Source organism: Spermophilus citellus (genome assembly GCF_964194105.1).
Source record: "Spermophilus citellus genome assembly, chromosome: 18".
NCBI lineage: Eukaryota > Metazoa > Chordata > Mammalia > Rodentia > Sciuridae > Spermophilus > Spermophilus citellus.
The window spans coordinates 15,804,171-15,821,121 of NC_138200.1; the positions used below are offsets into that span (position 1 = coordinate 15,804,171).

General features: G+C 46.9%; 1 protein-coding gene across 4 annotated transcripts in view; it reads right to left on the reverse strand.

The window, feature by feature from the left end:
* The window catches only part of SIPA1L3 (signal induced proliferation associated 1 like 3), a 230,533-nt gene that overhangs the window by 123,495 nt on the left and 90,087 nt on the right, over positions 1-16,951 (reverse strand). For all 4 annotated transcript variants that reach the window (XM_081273205.1, XM_081273204.1, XM_081273202.1 and 1 more), the window contains one exon: positions 8,037-8,104. The gene's annotated coding sequence lies outside the window, so the exon portion shown is untranslated. The remainder of the gene's footprint in view (positions 1-8,036; positions 8,105-16,951) is intronic.

The following is a 16,951-nucleotide window of genomic DNA, read 5'->3' on the forward strand; positions in this document are numbered from 1 at the left end:
GACCTGGGCTGACATCCCAACTCCTCTCATCATTTGCCTGATCCTCTGCATCTTCCTCACCGCTCTCAAACTCTGCAGCCACATCTTGACCCTGCTGAGAGCCCTGACTTCTCCCTTCGACCTTTTCCTTAGCCAGCCATCAACTCCACCCCAGGAGAAGCCTGCCTTGGCTCCTGATCTGATCACCACGGTCTGAGTGAGTGTGCATCTGCTGCACTTAGAGCCTAAGGCTTGAGACTTTTGATCTGACACTTGAGCTTAGCAGGCAGAAGGAATGTCTGTCATGATTAAGGGTGTCTGCAGTGCTTAGAATTAATCTAGAATTGTTTGCTGTGAATTGATTATGTCTATGGCAGTGCCCAGCATTAAGGATTGTCATTTTCTTGATTAAGAACCTATGGAGCAAAATGGTATTGAGTGATTTGAGTGAATAAAGCATTGAAAAGGGCAGAAGCGCGTGGACACTCTTTATTTCTCCCCCTCAACTGCATAAGTTGCATCTTTTGCCCATCGTGACAGGCTCAGACCTTGAAATTTCTTAAAGTGCCTCATAAAGCAGGAACTCAGCATTTGCTGAAAGAATGACTAAGCTCAGTTAACTCATGATCCTAATGTGCAGTGAGGATGAGAATAATTTTTAATGCAAAATTTTACAAATTACCATGTGTTTTCAAAAATAAAAGAGCTCCATGATCAAAAAACAGGTTTCTTTCCCATAGGATTTCAGTCTGAGAAATCAATGATGAACAAAACTGCTGACCAATAAACAGGATCGTGTAACAGTGCTCCATGGCTTATAAGAAGACACAGCACAAGTTGGACATACTGTCCTGCCTGGGTGTGGCTGCAGGCCTCCTCTGGACTCTCTCATTGGCTCCTAGAATTCTTCAGCTACCAAAGCAGGCTAGCAGAAGATCCTCAGGACACTCAGGGTTTGAAAAAGCTTCTTCTCCTACCCTGAGGCCACCCGTGTCATCCCTTGCTTATGTTCTATGGCTGTGGAAGGACCTGCCTTCAGGTGAAGGCAACACTGTGGACAGTAGAGCTGCAGCTGAACCTGCCTGAGTCTCAATGCCACTGCTGAGCTGCTGTCGCACCAGCCCAGAGGTGATCCAAAGAACCCCTGCACTTGGAGTTGGGGAGCCTGGACAGTTCCTATTCAGGCTTACACGAAAGGGTTTGGTTACCTGTAGCCAAATGTCTCCAAACTACATGCTCCTTATTACATTATCCTATTTATTAATCGACAGTGTTTTTATATATATATATATATTTATTTATTTATTTTAGTTTTAGGCGGACACAATATCTTTATTTTGTTTTTATGTGGTGCTGAGAATCGAACCCAGTGCCTCACGCATGCTAGGCGAGCGCGCTACCACTTGAGCCACATCCCCAGCCCTCAACAGTGTTTTTCACTAGGTAAAACTGTTTTTCCTGTTTATTTTGTTTCCCCTTCTAGAATGCCAGCTCCATGAGAACCGGGATACTTTGCAGGTCTTGCTCACGGATGTGTGTGTAGTACCTGAAATGCCTGCCAAAGAGTAGAAACTCAGCCTTTTCTGAAAGAATGACTAAGCTCACTTAATTCTATCAATGGCTTTAAAAGATGGGTGCCACAAATAGCAAGCTCCTCCCACAGCCATCTGACCTGAAGTTTGCCCCACCCATCTCTCTCCTTCTTGTGACCTTCTTTCAGTTCCTTCAAGAATCAGGCTCTTCCCATGTCTGGAAGTCCACCAACGCTGTTCCCTATGAGGCTATTCCCTCTACTGGGCACCCTCTCCCTGCTTCTCATCCCACTCGGTTACGATCTACTCATCCAAACGTCAGACCCATGACAGATGTCTCCTGACCTCTCCAAACATGTCAAGAGCCCTTCCCTAGGGTATACTTCCACAGCCCTCTGGACTCCTCTGTCAAGGCACTTAGCAAAGATGTATTTACTCGGTGGCTGCTATGATTACTTACTTAAATTCTGTTTCTTCCACTGAACTATAAACTCCAGGAAGATGGAAACCGAGTGTTATTTCCAGAGCACTGAGAAGACTCAGCATATACTAGGTGCTAAATAAATACCATCCCTGTTTATTATGGCCATGATTATTTTTTACTCACTGAACTAGGCAACCCCACATTTCCACCCTCCTGCAGCGAGGCAGGGTCTTATGACTAGTTCCAGGTACAAGCAAAAGTGAATGTGTTGCTTTCAGGTCTCATAAGCCCTGCTATGTGACCCTCCAGTTCTCTCCTCCTGCTGTGATATCCCTGGAGGCTGAATGTCTCAGCTGAAGAGTTTCAAGGCAAGTCTCCCACCTGCCCTGCCATGTCATGAATAAGAAATGGTCATTTCTAGTGCCTAACCTCCAGGATTTCAGCATTATTTGTAACTGAAGCACAGCCTCACCCATAACTCACATTCTGGTGAATGAATAAAAGCAGCTAGAGGCAGAGACGCTGTGATCGGACTGGGGGGTGAGGAACAAGGCAATGGCCTTCAGGTGCCAGGACGGAGCCTCAGTGAAAGGAGTGGGGAGGGAGACAGATCAACTACTCCCAGGAATTGCCACTTTCATTCTCTGATGGGGAGGATGAAAGGACCCAAGAGCCTCCCATGCCTTCAGACAGAGATCCATGGGGATCACAGCCAAGTCCCAGCCCCTGGGGACGTTCAGAAGCCAGTGACACCCTGGAAACCCTATTAGCTGGAAGACGCTGAACCAGCGAGGCTACATGAAGGGCCTGGGCTAATTCGGGCTGACAACCTTCCCGCAGAATCACCCACTGGGGCTTTGCCCTCCCGACTCTGTCCCAGAGAATAAATCACACTGTCAGGTCTAATTTAGGACTTAGCTGATGGGCTGAGCAGAGCATCCATGCGTTCTGACCACGGAGGTCAAGGGCAGCCCACTGCTCTGGAGGCCAGGGCTGAAAAGCCCTGAGACTACATGAGAAAGGGGACTGAGAGGCCAACAGCTGTGGTTTTCAATACACAGCAAGGAACTTCTGTTCCCAGCCCAGGCTGCAGAAGTCCTGTTCCCAAAGCACAGTCCTGCTCCAGCCAGGCACCTCGCCAGCTCAGGGCCAGCACAAGGCAGACACTCTCACACTGGGTAGGGCAGTGATCATGGCGGCGGCAGCTAACACCACCTCACAGGCTGGCCACCACGCTGCCTCGACCCTGACGCACAGCAGGGACTGATGAATGAGCTGTCCTGCACTATCCTGGCGCTTCCATCCACTGTCCTGCACTACCATGGCACAAAGTACTTGAAATTCATAAGCACATTTTAATCCTCAAAACAACCTTAGTGGATAACAGAAGCCCATGCTCTTGGCCACCATGTCAACTCGTTTTTTTGTTTTAATATTTATTTTATAGGTGTAGATGGACACAACACAATGCCTTTATTTTTACGTGGTGCTGAGGATGGAACCCGGGTTCCGTCTGTGCTAGGCGAGCGCTTTACCGCTGAGCCATAATCCCAGCCCTCAACTCATTTTTTAAACTTCTCCTTCGAGAAACTTTTCCTAAAACCCCGAGTGAAGGCTCAGTATCTGATCTGGGTTCCCACGGCCCTGTGGTTTCCCGGTGAGGATGCTCATCACTCTGGCTGTTCATCTGCAGGGCTCTGCCAACACCCTGGACCCAGGAGGCCCATGCCCGGTACAGGACCAGGCACATGGGAAATGCCCAGTCACTGCTGGTTGACTGCTTAGATGGATGGATGGAAACCTAAGTTCAAACCTTTCATTTTACGGAGAAGACAACACAAATTCAGACAGGCAAACTGAGTGAAAAGAGTTTCACTGAAAAAGGGGAGAGGATAAGAAGGGAGAAGTGCTCCATGATAAATGAAGTGCTCCTGTTCTTCCTCGATGGCCCAAAAAGCTGTTTCAAGGAGCCCCCCACCTCCTACCCAGAGGCTAGGTTGGACCCTTCCACTGCAGACCCACAGACTCCTGGGCTTGCCCACTACAGCAGTGACCACTCTGGGCTACTACTGTCTGAGGGCTGCCTCCCTCTTTGGCTGAAGAACCTAGGAGGGCAGGCTATCCAGCCACAAGACTACCCCAGCTACTCCTGCGTCGCCACGACACCTCAGGGGCAAGCACAGAAAAGGTGCTCATTAAATGTGCGTTGAACCAGTCAGCGGAGCTTCAGAGATGTCGCCAAAGGTGGAAGCCCCATTCTGGGGAGAATAATTAAAAGCACAGGTACTGATTATAAGAGGAAGGTCAGGACCTGTTTCCTTCGCCATCTGAAAGCCTCTGAGGGGTTTCCAGGAAGACGCGTGGCCAGGGGAGCTCTTCAGGACTGGACCAGGACCAGAGGGAGACAGTTACACACAGGTGGAAGTGAGTCACAAGAAGGTATGTCAATGATCACAACTTCCCCCAAAGCAAGATACCCTGCCTTGTTTTTCCAGATGAAAGAATTTAAATGGAGGCCAAAGAGTGGACTGGGACCCCTGGATCTCTCATGAAGCAACCCAGGGTAGTGGCTGAGGGTCCTGAAGACAGCTCAAGTATTCCCACCCCAGGTCATTTCTGCAGCAAGTGGCTTCACCACTCTCTGCCTCAGTTTCCTTGTCATTATTATGGTGATGGATATCACAGCAGTGACGTCACAGAGTGGTTGTAAGGACTGAGATCATGCACGTAAAGTGCTTCCAGCAGGGCTTGGAACAAAGTCAGCACCCCTTAATGTCAATTATTATCACTCTTCTTCCCTTGAGGGACCAGGCACTTGGCTGGCCAACCCATCCAACACTCAGTTTCCCCTTTCTCGAGCTGCCTCCTCAGCAAAGGCTGAGAGTTGAATGGACTTTCTCACCTTCCTTGGAGAAGAGGAGGCTATGTCACACATTTCTGGCCAATGAGATGGAAGTGGAATCTTCTGGGGGGATTTGGAGAGTATTTAAGCAGTCCAGAATGGAGACACGGCATGGGAATCAATCCTTCCCTGTCTGCAGCTACAGCAGCAACCCTGCAACCACAGGGGAAAGGCCAAGAGAATCTACAGACACTACTCAGCCACCAAACTCATGCTGGCAGTCAGGAACCACCAGGTTTGCTGCTCTGGGAGAGAAATCAATCCCATGGTCATTGTTTGCCAACCTCAGTTCGGGCCTCCAGTTGGGAACGCCTGGTCTACAGGAAGAAAAGCAGAAGGCTGGGCCAATACAATGTAATCCACCTGGGCAACTATTACTAAATAATCTCTTTGAATTAACTCACTTTTAAGGAATCTTTATGGCCACTAAAAACGGAAAATTGCTATCTTTTGCTACAAGTAACTTTAAAAAAATGAAATGAAAATGATACATTTGGATTTGCCTGGTGTTTCCATGTCTTGATGTTTGATTCAGCTGAGGTCACAGAGGCCATGCCCAGAGCAGCAGACTAAGCTCACATTCATCATGCTGGGTCCAGATTCATTCATGTACCACGAAATTGACCTGACACAGCAATTTGGGTTCAATGCACTAGCAAAAATTCCTCATTTTTCTCCTTTATGGGGAAAATAATATAAGATCTGGACATACCTGGCATTTCCACAGGGTTATATTTAGCTATATGCTGAGCAGGGACAATTCCTAAAGCCCTGTTCATAAGTGGGGTGATTTGTCCAACATCTCCCAGCTGGTACTGCCTCAGTCAGGGTCCCCCCTCTGAGAGCCTTCCCTGACCACCTTGTCTAAATTCCCTGGCACCTTTCCCTGCACTTTATTTTATTTTATTTTTTGTGGTGCTGGGGATTGAACCCAGGGCCTTGCGCATTTTAGGCAAGCGCTCTACCCACTAAGCTACATCCCCAGCCCTGTCCTCTACATTTCTGCAGCACTCATCCTCATCACACTCATTCTATATTCATGTCTTATTTCTGGACTGATTTGTCCTGCAGTGAAATCTCAGCTCACTCAGGGAAAAGATTTTGTCTGTTTCATTCCTACAGAATGTTTAAGAGGCAATGCTAGGAATTCACTTGAAATTTGGAACCTTCTACCATATTAAAAAGGAACGTGCTAGATTAAAGCCTGAGTCCATACAATATAAATTAATAACTGAATAAAGAAATGTAAAGAAATAACTGTCTTCCTTATAGAATTCCAGTTAATACACAGAGATGGGACGATACACAAAATCACCCTTAGGGAGACACTTCAGTAATTACTGTTGCAGGCAAGATCCATCCACCAATGGAAGTTTAAGATGTAGGACATAACACAGTCTCAAAGTATCTCCCCCAATGTATCTATTAGTTATAAAGAGAAAGAGTGGCTTGACAGTTTGGCAGAACCCATCTTAACCAAATGATCCAAAGTGCAAGGTCATGAAGGGACTGTTACAGATTGGAGGAGATTAAGGTGACGTGACAACTGAATGCAGCATAAGATCTTGGAACAAAAAAGGGGCATCAGTAGAAAGACTGGTAAAATCTGATTATTAAGTAATCAGATTAAAAATACTGGACCAGTGCTAATTTCTTGGTTTTGATCATTGTGCTTCAGTAGAATAGGATGGGAACATCAGAGGAAGCTAGTGAAAGGGTAGATAGCATTTTTGAACTTTTCTGTAATTCAAAAACTTTTTAAAAATTAGAGAGCTAGCCACTTGCAGTGGCACAAAGCTATAATCCCAGCTACTCAGGAGGCTGCAGGTTCAAGGCCAGCCTGCACAATTTGGCCAGACCCTGTTTCAAAATGAAAAATAAAAGAGAGCTGGGGATATGGCTCACTGATACAATGTCCCTGGGTTCAAATCCTAATACTGCAAAAGATAAAATAACATAAAAAATAAGAGCTAATAAAAATTATGGTAAGAAGCATCCTTTGATGGAAACCTGGCCCCTACACATTGTCCCAGGATAAACTCCAGGTATCCAGGAAGAGCTCTGGCAGGACAAAGGAATATGACGAGACCCGGCGAACAGCCAAGAGATAGTCCACGTGGATTCACGCAGTTTCCTCAGCTTACATGACTGGTCTCTGCAGCTCAGCCAACCACTCTGTGCCCAGAGTCTTCTTCCATGTTGTTAGGGTCTCTTGGTCCCTCAAAGATCAAACACCCCCACCAAGCACCTTGCCAACAAAGGTTGACATCCTCATTTAGGAATGCCTCCCATGCTGGAACGACACACAGCCCGAGACCTCCTCCACTGCTTAGATTCCATCTCACAGATATGAGAAAGGAGGATGTTCACTAGCAAAAAACCAAAAACCCAGAAACCTAAATATAGCCTATTCAAAATCCATAGATACAGGTAGGTATTTGCCATCTGTTTATATTTTAATTATACGCAAAGACCTGCATTATATTTTTGACCTACAGAGAAAACAGTACACTCACACAGTGGGGTGATGTGGCCATTCTTTTTTTATTTCTGGGTACTGGGGGTTGAACCTAGGGGTACTCTACCACTGAGCTATACCTTCAGTTCTTTTTATTTTGAGATAGGGTCTTGCTAAGTTACTGAGGGTCTTACTAAATGGCTGAGGCTTGCCTTGAACTTGTAATCCTCCCTGCCTCAGCCCCTGGCACCACGGGGCCTGGTTCTGTATTGAGTATAGTAGCAGTTTCACAACTGAATACCTTTGTCTAAACTCAAAGAACCGTATACCAGAGACTGAGTTTTACTCCATGTAAAATTTCAAATTAATAAAACAAACAAACAAAAAGCAGTGCAATACATTGATTTATGCTTATGAAGACCTCCAAGACACACTGCTGTTGAGGACGGGGAAAGCATGCTCCAGAAGCATCAATATAGCACAGTTCCTTTTTCTTACTCAGCAAACTAAAATTTAAAAAAATGTATATATTCGTAAGTAGGATTGTTCCTGTATGGGAAAAAGATTGGCAGGATACCCACTGAAGAGTCAACTGTAATCACTCTAAGGGGAATGCTGGGCTCACGGGTGATGGAAAGATAATGAAGATCACTTCCATTTTTCCTTTGATACCCTTTAATAAACATGTTTAGATACGCTCATTATAAAATTTAAACAAATGAACAGCCACACTGTACTCACCCTTAGTATGTTCTGGAGACTAGTATGCCTTGAGGGTCCCAGGAGAGCCAACTTCAGAGTCTGTGCATCTATGCAGAGAAGAAAAAAAAGAGCTGATTTCTTTGATTTAACTATCATCCTGCTATTGTACCGACCTGTCATTCACATATTCACTCTCATAACAAATGTTTACTGAACCCCTGCTATGTGCCAGTCACCGAGAATGCACCAGGGCCAAGATAAGCTACTCTCCCCAGGGACCAGACCTTCTAGTGGCAAGGAAGACAATAAACAAACCTACAATACAAGGTTGGGGGCGAGAGTGACAGGGCTGCTATTTCACATGGGGCGCTTAGGGAAGGTCTCTATGGGGAGAGGCTAGTTACCTGAACAGGTGAGTCAGGTTGACTATTTGAGAAAGAGCCTCCTGAACACAAAAATGTCCAGTACAGAGGCCCTGAGGCAGGAGCCAGTGTGGAACACTTCCAGAGCAGCCAGGAGGCCAGAGTGGCTAGTGCCAGATGAGTGAGGGCAAGTGGTGAGAAATGAGGGCAGACAGACGGAGGACCATCGTAAAGGACATTTCCGTTAGACAACTGTGAGCAGAGGAATGACAAAGAAATAGCACTTGTCCTGACTTACAACTTTTTATTATTAATTTATGTCTGCATATTTAATATGGTTAAAATACACACACCATTATTATTATTATTATTAGTAGTAGTAGTAGTAGTAGTGGTAGTAGTATTGGACTTGAATCCAGGGGTGTTCTACCTCTAAGTTACATCCCCAGTCCTTCTTATTTTTTGAGACAGGGTCTCATTCCGTTGCCCATGCTGGCCTTGAACTTGCAAGACTCCTGCCTCAGCCTCCCTGTCGCTGAGATTGCAGGTGTGTTCCCATGCTACCTCACTTCCTCATATTTGAATGGCTACTTCATAAAAATGAATGTCTCCAGGCTGAGGAGCCATAGTTGATATTGTTCTCCATCACATTCCAGGTACCAGCACAGGACAGGCCCTAATTCAGGAAGATGAGATCTAAAACAACCCACAGCCACCCTATATGAAATGGCCACTTGGTAATGACCCTTACTCCCTTTGTGCTGGTTCTGTCTTGTGCTGACTCACTTCACTCTCCCAGTAGCCCCAAGGGGTAAACTAGTAATCCTGCCACTGTAACAGATGAGAAAACTGAGACATAGAGGAAGAAACCCACTGGTGGAGGCTGCCCTGTCAGTAACTAAAGTAGACTATGTCACTGGGCATGAACCCAGGCAGCCCTACTCCAGAGCCTGCTCCAGACCCCAGGCTGGCCCAGTTCTGTTATGGCAGCGAAGGAGGGCTAACCGCAGGCTGCCGATGCCTCCCTGCCTCACCACCCAAACCAGACCATGCCACTGCCAGGCAGTTCCTCCAGAAAGCCTCCCTGAAAGGAAACCCAATTAGCAGCTGCTCCAACTTCCGGAGTCCAGATCTCTTTAAAAATCCCTCTCCTGGAGAATGGGGTCCTGGAGAAGCCCACAGGGGTTCTTAACCTTTCTTATGCCAGGGACTCCTATTGGCAGACTGGTGAAGAAGGGTACAATATCAAGAGTACAAAGGAAACCAATTACAATCAAGTCCTCTGTAAAACAAAACCAAATCTGAAATATGATCCTAATCCATGCTTCTTGATCAACACTTCAAATTATGAGATCTAGTGGTGGGTACCATAACTTTAGTGATTCAGAAAAACGAGTGTGACATTTTATGAAACTTGCAATTACTGTAATGTCATATGAAAATATATGTGGCTTCCAGTGTGACAAAGTCACAGGTGTTGCTAACAATTGTGGTTTGTTGCTCTCGTTCTTAAGGAAATGCTAGATTTCAGTGACATGGTAGAGAAAACAGAGACGTGGTGTTTTTTCCCAGCCAACTTCATGATCCTCTTACTTCTACCCTTCTTGAGTCCATACACCCAAGATCAAGAACCTCCTAACTAGGGCTGAGGCTGAGGCTGGGGCTGGAGCTCAGTAGCAGTAGTGCTTGTCTATCATGCACAAGGCCCTGGATTTATCCCTGGCACAGCACGCACACACAGAACCCTACACTCAACCTGGAACAAGGCAAAGATGGAGCAGGTTCCAAGAGGAGACAAAAACTTGGGAGTGTGGGGCAGGTTCAGCCTCATGAAGTCGGTATGGGAAGGGTTCTAAGCGCTGGGTGTTTCCGCCCACCCTGCACCATTCCCCTCCTGGGTCAGCTCTCTGAATCTCCTCTTTTCTCATTCTTGGCATTTCTTATGTGGTTGGGGGTGGAGGTGGGACTCACCTGGACTGATAATAAAGCCACTGTATCACTTTCCCTGTTTCTGGAATGGGTGCAAAAATGATCAGAGCCAATAAACACTTACCCCAGGACAGTGTTGGGACTACAGGGAAGAAAGATGGCTTATCTTCCCTGAGCCTCTGAAGCTGGTTAGACCTACTTATGTTGGTGACTCAGAGCCTGCCTGAGGGTAAACCAACACAGAGGAAAGCAGAGCCCAGAGGTAGAAGGAAAAGGATCCTGGCAATTGCATTGGAAGCCCTAGATCCCACTATTCCTGAAGCCCGTATAAGACTCTCCCAGGCTACTGAGTCCAAACATTTCCTTTTATACAAAAGCAGGCTGACCTGAATTTCTATTTGTTCATACAACCAAATGATTCTGAACTAACATAGAAGGGCTGAGGCAACTGCCATTCTCAATGATTCCCACGGCTCACCACCAGGCCTTTGGGAAAGTAAAAATAAAATTAAAAAATAGTTACTATACATAGAAACAGCAAATACAGAAAAACACACACTTGTAAAAAACTAAAAAATAGCCTCTTGAGCAGTTGCTGTCCCTCAGCTGGTGTATGAAGTCCTAAAAATTTTGATTTTCAAAATGTTTGGCAGGGCAAGAGGGGACCAGAAGCATCCAGAACATTTTCCTTTATCACAAGACTTTCCATTAAAAAAATTCCTGGGATGATCAGGAAGCCCCTGTAATAAACCTCTTGTAAAATTTTAATAGCTGATTTTAAAATTGCAGCGGAAATTGCTTTTCTGCATCTCTAATTTCTCTCCCTTTTTCTAAAGCAATACACATGGCTCTGTAAAGGCAGATCAGCAGTAATGTCAATGGTGCCTTCTCTTGGGCCAGGAACTGTCTCCTGCCGACTGCAGGAGGCTGTGGAGACCCATCAGTCAGGGATCCCTCCCACAGGAAAAGAAAATGCTTGGTTGTGGAAAGGAGGGCTCAGGCCAATAGTCCGGCCAGGACCTGCTATTCCAGAACCTCACCTGAGACTACTGGGAAGGGAGGATGCCCTTGGAGTTGTCTTGGCAATCCCAGAATGGCCATCTGTCACACACGTTACACCCACAGACCAAGCACTTCAATTTCCACGGGTTTATACCAAGAACAGAATCCCAGAAAAAGAATGGGCATGAGGAAGTCTCCTGGCCTGGCTCCTAGGCCACATGTTTCCTCCCTTGGGCCACAGGGATTGGCTCTGGGAAAGGTAACTGGGCCAAGCAGGGCCAATCAGAGCTGGTCCTGGAAATTTTGCTGTGATTACTGGGTGAGAGAGATGAGATGGAAGGCAGGGAGCTGAGGGCTTCCCAGGGGCAAAGTCCTGATGAGAATACCTGAGTGGTGACTCCATTTACGGCAGTTTCGGGATTTTCAGGTCCCTGAGCCATTAACTTCCCTTTGCAGTTTAAGCTGGGAGATACTGTCACAACAGGAAAAACACAAACATGCAGGGACCTCAAAACTCAACATGGTGCTCATGCTTCATGTTTGAGTATACATGGCTCTTCCAAAAAATAAAATTAAAAAATAAACTGTCCCATCTCTCAGGCAAAACAAAAATCCACAAAATACTGCACACCTCAAGATGTCAAAGACCTCTGAAACCCCTGTCCAGAGGAACTGGGTGAAGACTACTCTGATCTAGTCTGGCCTCCACTTGCTAGATAAGGACACTGAGGTTTGGGATGCTTAAGTGAATTCTTTGGGGCTCAGTGTCAGCTGGAGAAGAGAGCAGGATGCCAAGAGCCCCAGGAGGTTTCACCTTGAACTCCTCAGAGGGTAAGGACAGGCAGTGAGACTCTAGGCCTCTAGAGCACTGTTTTATCTACACTGGCTCCAGTTTTTTCTGTTTTATAAAATGGACTTTCAGGGAAGTGTTTGCAAACAGTTCCACAATTTCATAATTAATGTGCTGAAAATCAACCTCCCAAGTGATGGTTCAGTGACCTTGGTTTAGAGCCTCACTGAGACCCTCTGAACAGACCACGGCTGGTGAGGTGTTCCTGCATTGTGCCTGGCTGGCCAGGGCGCTGCTCCCTGACTCCAAGGCGAGGGAGCATACCTGTGCTTTTCTGTCCCTATACTTATAGACCTGACTTTTCTATTCCATCTCATCTCCAACGGAAGGGATCACCCACTCACACCACTCCACACCTGTCACAGTGTGGATTTGGGCCCCCAAAGGCCCATGTGTTAAAGAGGCTTGGTCCTCAGCTTGGTGCTTTAGAAGGTGGTGGATCCTTTAAGAGGTGAGGCCTAGTGGGAGATTTTTAGTCACTGGAGGTGCACCCTTGAAGGGAAATATGGGACCCTGGCTTACTCTTTTTTGCTTCCTGGCCAACATGAAGCCAGCTTCCTCCACCACACAGTCCTGCCATGATGTTCTGCCTCACCACAGACTCAAAAGCAACAGGCCAAGTAACCATGGATTGAAACCACTAAATATGAGCCAGAATAAACCTTTCCTCTTTTTAAGTGGATTGTCTCAGACATTTTGTTACAAAACAATTTCTCTTTACCTGGCCCTCCCTGAGGAAGAAGGGATGGCTAATCTAACTGGTCAGAAATTGTGACTGTTACTGGCGCCTGCTTTCAATGAGCAAGATTCCTAGCCTGCTAGAGTCAAGCCAGAGATGGCAGGAGGTTCTTTCCTGTTTCCTGTCGAGGAGCAGGATACACTCCTGGACAGTTCCATGTGACCTATAAGAGGGCCTTGGCCATAGGCATCCTCTCTTGCCAGGTGGTGAGGAGGGACAGCCAGGCCTCTCCTCTCCACAGAGCCGGCTATGGAAGTAGCTGGTCTAAGCACGTTCATCTGAGGTGGTGGAGAACTATACCCCGGGAGACCTTCCGCCACAAGCTTCCTTTTTGGAAGTTACCAGAGCTTCACATTGGGCGTCAGAGGTTTACTTACCCAACTAATAAAGTGGTTTTCTTGTGCTTCATTTAGAGAAGATTCCCACTAGACCTCCCCTGCCCTGTCTTTGAAGTAGTGACTTAGGAAAATATCTGCTCATCCCTGCCTCCACCCACACCGCGACCAAGAAAAACTGATCTGGGAAGAAAGGAGTTTGCTTTGGGAAAATCTAGGCCCTCAACAGCCACAGAGAACATCTTGCAATTAATCATATTTTCTCTTATGACCTATATTCTATTAATAACCTGCACTAACGATTTAGCACTGGGTCTTTCACTAATGGATGAAATATCGCTCAGGCTGGGTCACTGGCTCTGAGGATCGCACTTCCTCATTTCCTATGCCCCAACACCTCACCTGCCTCCAAAGATAAGTGGGCCAGTGCAGGGCCCAGGACATGGAGCTGTGGGGACTCCATTGTGCCGGGGGCCTGATGGCTGTCCTGCCTGCAGCCTAGCTCAGGTAACGCCATGGTGGAGTGGCTTGCAGATAGATCTCTTCAGGGAAGCTGCTCAGGGAAAACACTGTGACCATTTCACATACAGCAGATTGGTCAAAATGTCAGAGTCTGACAACACCAAATGTGCTGAATTGTGGAGTAAGGGAAACTCTCAGCCACCGTGGGTGGCAGTGGAAATTGGAACAAACATTTTTGGAGAGTAGTTTGGCAAGTTCTTGTAAAGACAAAGAGGAACCTCAGTGGTGCGCTTCACTTCTCCCACTGGCTAGTGCCAGGGTCCTTGCTGAGCTCCCAGTCCCAAGTGCAGCCTTGTAAATTCTCATTCCAGGTTCAAGCACAGTTGATGTTTTGATTTTACTACATGCCAGGCACCTTTTCAGCTCTTTAAATCAATTCATTTAACCCTGTAACAACATGGAAATTCTACTAGGATCCCTAGGTAGCCCACCAGAAAATGGAGGCACAGAGAGAGAATTTGCCCACGCCAGCTGCACGAAGTAAGCAGGTGGCACAGCCAGGAAGGATCTGATGCAGGGGCTCTGGTTCCAGAACCTCCACCAGTACAGCAGTGAAGAGCGTGGGCTTAGCCTCGAGCCCCAAATGTTGATGGGGCAAAGATCCAAAGGTAAACAGAAGAATACCAGCGTGTTTAGAAGATACACAGAGAACATCTTCATAACCTTGGGGTAGGTCATGGCTTCTCACCCAAGGAATCTAGAAAAGTGCTTGCTCTCCTTCCAGAAAGGATCAGACTCATCTACACAGCCCATTGCCCCTCATTAGTCTGCTTTTTTTTTTTTTTAAGCTTAGAATGTGGACGTAATAGCTGGATTTGAGCGATCCCTCTAATTCCCCAGAACACTACCCTGCCCAGAAGAGAAGGATGAACCTCTGGCTTCCTGGTGAAGATGGTTGCAGCAGCCATCCTGTGGCCATGGGGTTCCAAGAGAGAGCAGTGCTGGTGTCAACCCGTCAACCTCTCCCTCCAGGTGCTGTCATGTGACACAAACGACTGCCCGTGTGCTGAGGCGACAACGCCACTTGGGGGTCCTGTTACTTGCAGCCAAATGCATTCCTGGCTGAAGGACCTGCTAGAGTCAGGCTCCAGCAGCCCCAGGCTATGCCTCCACCCTGCAGAGTTGGCTGATGGCCACTGACAAGGGCTGAAAGGTGTCTCAAAGACTTGGCTCAGAGATGAATTTGGAGAACTCAAGATTTCCACTGAGCAAAGTTGTTCAGAGACATCTAGAGAGATGACCAGGCACCTGAACTAATTCTCAGAGGGCCTGAACTGGGAACAGCTTCCTTCTCCCCACAGACTTTTAAGAGAAGTTGGGGTGACTGTCATTTCACAGGCTAAGTCCAGCCTGCTGGCACAATTGCACTGTGGTCTGCTGGCCCCTGGCTCCTGGACTCGGGAAATCCTGCATAGCTTGTGGATCCTTTTTCCTCCTGTCACCAGACATTTGCTGGATGTGCCAACAGTTAAGCCCCTTCCTGCCCTCCTGTAAAAACAGCTTGTCAATGTGGTTTCGACTGCTGGGTGCTTTTCCACAAAGCATTCTCCACATCCCAGCTAATCAGACAGAAGTTAGAACAGTGGTCAATCTACCAAAATAGGTCAGGCTTTATTTTTTAATCCTCTTATTCATAATATATTGAAAGGGAAGAATGACACACAAAAAAAACATTAATAGTTAGAAAGTCTCTGGATACTTAACCTCTCAGTTTCTTCATCTATAAAGTGGGGATAATAACAAGGGTGTTGTGAGGATTAAGTACAAAATAACTCCATGAAGAGCTGGATCTGGCTTGCAGTAAGCGTTTACTAATAAGAGCTATCATCATTCTTATTGCTGGTGGCATGGAGGATTTTCTGGGCAGGTGGTACCTTGGGAAGACCTTCTGGCCATCCAGATAACACAGAGAAAGTCACTGCTCTGATTCTGACTGCTCAGGGAATAAAGGAGGCTGAAGGTCCAGGCCAGTGCAGAAGCTGGCTGCCATGGCCAGGGACCTGCGCAGAAACAGACCTACCATAGTTGCTAACTGCCCACCGTATACAGACTCTTCCCCTCCTTCTCCGCAGTCAGGGATGGTTAACAAGGGGTACACGGAAGCTGCTGTGGACCTCTGAGGAAAGTTCCCCAACTTGTGGCTGCAGCAGCCCCATTGGGCCATGAAGCCACGATAAGGATGAGAGCTTTGTCACAAGGATAGTAAAGCAAAAAGATTTGAGATGAAAGGATCCTGCTTTTCCTGATGACCATAAAGCTGTCACCCCAGCCCTGGACTGCCATTCTCTGGACATTTTGCTCATGAGAGAAACCACCCTCTGTTATTTTTTTCCATATCCTGGCAGCCAAATGATTACCACTAGAAAATCCCCTTTCCAATGAGACTGGGTCTTACATAGCAGGCAAGCAACCAGGGGGTCCGGCTAGCAACTGCCATCATTTCAGGTGGCCTCATGGTTTAGGACCCCAGGAACCCAACTGTTTCCTCAACACCAATGGAAGCTAGACATGGCATTTCACACAGAATGGGACTGGAATCATTCTGCCTTAAGAGGAGGTGAAATGAGAGTTACGTTACGCCATTCATAGCAACTGTTAAGTACTAGCCTGTACTGGACAGGGTGAGCTGGAGGCCAGATACGAAGGACAAGAGAGGATATGGGCCCTGCCATTACAAAGCTTCTGGTCCAGGATAAGGGCCAGAAAATAAATAGGCAAACACATACCGGGCAGGACACCGCACGAATGAAGCCCAGATCTAAAGAAAAACGGAGAGGGAGGCCAGTGAAAAGAACAGGTCAACAGAATGTGCTACATCCAGACCAGGGAGCGTGATGCCATCACAAGAAGGAAAGAAGGACCGATCCTGTGTGATACGGATGAGCCTCGAAAACACGATGCTGGGTGAAAGGAGCAGGCCAAACGAGGCCACACGTCACGATCCCACTAACACAATTCCCCCAACTGGCAAATCCACAGGGACAGAGAGTAGATTGATAACTACCAGGGACTGGGGAGGGAGAAGTTGGGGGGTGACTTGTAAAGGGTATGGGGTCCCCTTCTGGGTCAATGAGAATGTTCTGGAGTTAAATACTAGTAATGGTTGTACGACGCGAGAATACACTTAAAAAGTGGTGAATTTTATAGTTGTGTGAATTATATCTCAATTAAAAGTTAGCTGAAAGGCTATATTACTGGATTGGTAATAAAAGTCT